The sequence below is a fragment of the Trichechus manatus genome, unplaced genomic scaffold, assembly GCF_000243295.1.
Source record: "Trichechus manatus latirostris isolate Lorelei unplaced genomic scaffold, TriManLat1.0 scaffold00312, whole genome shotgun sequence".
In the NCBI taxonomy this organism is placed as follows: domain Eukaryota; kingdom Metazoa; phylum Chordata; class Mammalia; order Sirenia; family Trichechidae; genus Trichechus; species Trichechus manatus.
Genome location: NW_004444248.1, coordinates 839,419 through 842,757, shown reverse-complemented (window position 1 = coordinate 842,757; position 3,339 = coordinate 839,419). Strand labels below are relative to the sequence as shown.

Genomic DNA, 3,339 nt, shown 5'->3' with positions numbered 1-3,339 from the left:
AGGAGCGAAAGAATATTTGGTGATCAGAACGGTAGAATGAGGCAGAGAAAGCTAGAGTTTACTGATGGGCATGTTTTCCCTTTCCTTTCTGAACACATACATAAAGGGCACTTCCTTTTTTTTTCCAGGCGTTTTCACATTTTATTAACTACAGCATAGACCCTAGGGCTGTCTCATTCCCTCCCCTCTCCTCCCCCCCACCACGGGGTCAGGCCTTCCCAGGAGCCCCTGCCTTTGCTGCCTGAGCCCATGGAACTCCTGCTGTATCCGAGCAAGGTTCTCCCTCTGTTGCTCTGACTGCCTCTCCAGGTCCTGGAGCTGGGATTTGTATTGCTTAATTTCAGCTGTTATGTAGTCCAGCTTTTCCCCCACTGTGGCCTGAGGGCCCCCCTCGCCCCACCCAGCTCCTGTTTGACCAGCACAGGACCGAGAAGTTTAAAGGCCACTTTGGATGCATCCAGTAGGGCCACTTCCTCCTTCATGATATTATTTTCTGTTGGTTGCCTCAAGCTTCTGCCACCCTGACATGGACTTACTCAAGTTCTTCTGTAGCAGTTGATATTTTTCCACTTCTCCTTGTAGCTTCTTCTGGATTAGGTTGGCGATAGGTTGGATTAGTTAGGTTGCAGTCATGTTCCTGAATTCTGGTCAATAGAATGTGGTCAGAAGTGAAATATGTACCTACCAGCCCTGACCCACAAAAATCTCTCAGACGCTATCTGTCATCTGTCTCTCCATACTCAGCAGAATTGGAGGCCATGGGTTAATTTTGAAGATGGTGGTGCCACAAGATGGAATGAGCTAGGGACTGAATAACTTCTTGGTAAGATACACCTTTTCTCTCTCTACTCCCCTCCATACAACCAAGTTAGAATGTGGCATGAGAAAAAAATAAACCTTTATTGTGTCAAGCTCTTGCTATTTGGAGGTTGCTAGCATATCTTATTAAACATGGTTAGCTTATCCTATTAAATGTACACACGCGCCCACACCCACACACAATGCAGATTAAAACTGACTTTGCCTGAAACAGCTGAAATGAGTATAGTACATATCATACAAAGACATGCTGTACAAAATGAGTTAGAAAGCCCAGATTATTCTGGAAATCGGAAAAGAAAAAAAAAAAAAAAGTCAAGCCTATGGGGGAGGGGGAGAATTTACTGAGAATGAAAGGATAATGAAAATTTAGGAAGAAACTTGAAATATCCCCACTCCTCCTATCCTAAAAACTTATTCTGATTATGGGCAGGAAAAGTGCAACAAAGGTCAAGGTTGAGATTTGACATTCACAGGGTAATCTGACATACTCAACAGGGAATTAGAATCCAGTTGGGGTATTCTTTACAAAAATATTCCTTCTGAATAAAGGAAAAAAGAAGACCAAGACAGAATATATTATGTGGGGTTTGGGGGTTGGCCAAATCTATCAAGTGGCTATTGTAGAAATCAGGAATTCCCTCAAATGTTAGTGCCTGGGAATACTAGGTACCCAAAAGATATTGGCAACATTGGCTACGAAGTAGCCTAGTGAGTCCAGATGAATGTGGATGGCCACTACTTAATTTAAAAAAAAAAAAAATCAGCTTGCCATGGAATTGATTCCGACTCATTGGCGACCCTATGTTTGTCAGAGAAGAACTGTGCTCCATAGGGTTTTCAATGGCTGATGTTTTGGAAGTAGAGTGCCAGAAATTTCTTCTGAGGTGCTACTTGGTGTAGTAGAACCTCCAACCTTTCAGTTAATAGCCGAGTGCTTAACTATTTGTACAACCCAGGGAGTACTCAGTAGGGCTATAGAAGTGTCTGGAACCAGGGGAAGAGTACAGACCTAACTATGTTCAAACTGTGATAGTATATATGCAGACAGACAGATGGGAGTAGAGGGGGTACAGAACTCTTAGGACACTCAAATGCTCATTGGCTGTTGCTGAGGTGGAGTCTAGTCAAGAATAAGGGTTTACATGTTTTTTGGTTGGCTACTGTTTTTCTTTCATCTTTTCACCTTCTATGTAAAAGAAAATGGACAGAAACTATCTTTGTCATCTAGCTCTGTGCTTTGGCACATGGAAGATGATAAATATTTATTCAATAAAATATTTATTTCAGGAGGATTTAAAACTTAAGAAGCAGCAGAAATAGATAAAGAAATTCAGGATTAGAACCTGATATCATAATCTGTGGGGCCTTGGTGGCACAGTGGTTAAGAGCTTGGCTGCTAATCAAAAGGTCAGCAGTTCAAATCCACCAGCTGCTCCTTGGGAACTCTATGGGGCAGTTCTACTCTGTCCTATAGGGTGGCTGTGAGTCAGAAATGACTTGATGGCAACAGGCTTTTTATCTAATCTATGCAGAACTATGATGATGCTGTTATAATTATGGGGAAAAAAAAAAAAAACTACGCCAGCTGTTTCTTTTCTTTTTTACCATCGCTTTTAATAAGAAACTAAATCACGTAGCTTACATTTAGAATTTTTTATAGTCCTGCAGATCTCTGAAGAATTTATGTTCTTACTTTAACCAGAAGTTTTAAAAATAATAATATATTGAGCCTTTATCTAGCGTTTGATCTTCACTAATTGTTTTCTCAAGGTCCACACTGCCAGAGTCCTAAGGAATTTCCCCTTCCGCCCCTCCTATTGTATTTGTTCTCTTCATTTCTTTAAACAAAAAAGAACGACAATAAAACAAGTATGTCAACAACTGTTTGTCAGAGCATTTGACGAGTCAAGGCGCTGTGTAGATAGTAATGCATCTGTCATTGCCTTTCTTGTTATTAATGGGATTCTAATTAGACCAATCAGTTTTAATTAGCATGCTGTCTTGTAGCAATCTAATAAAATACTGTGTCGAGGAAAATTGATCTGGCCTTGATGCTAATTACTCTCCTACACTCAAAGCTTTATATAAATAGGAATTGATTGTTTCCAGGCAACCTATGTTGTTTTCTTTCCTTTGGTTTCTCTTGCTTTCTTACACATAATGTCTTCTACTTAAGTTCTCTTCTTAATTCATGGTGTACTTCCAATTTTATTTTAACCACACCTTGATCTCCTGTGTGACTTAAAAAGATTGGGGCTTTATCACTTGATAGAGAAAACATTCCTCAGTTAAATTTTTCCTCTGAGGAACGTCCCATAATCCTAAAGGCTGGCTCAGAACTAAGGCTGACAGGGTTAGGCCCAGGTCATCCTCCACATAAATCAAAGACAGAAAGAGCCAAGACTGTGTTTGGAATCAGAGATTTATTGAGACAGTGACATTAATACAAAAAAAGTATTTTATCTGTTTGCTCCTGTTTTCTTAAAGCAGCATGGCATTTTTAAGGTTAAATAAATG

The 3,339-nt window shown here is 40.1% G+C and overlaps 1 pseudogene; it reads right to left on the bottom strand.

The window, feature by feature from the left end:
- Nucleotides 1-208: 208 nt before the first annotated feature.
- Nucleotides 209-609, bottom strand: LOC101356286 (prefoldin subunit 6 pseudogene; annotated as a pseudogene).
- Between the last annotated feature and the right edge of the window lie 2,730 nt (nucleotides 610-3,339).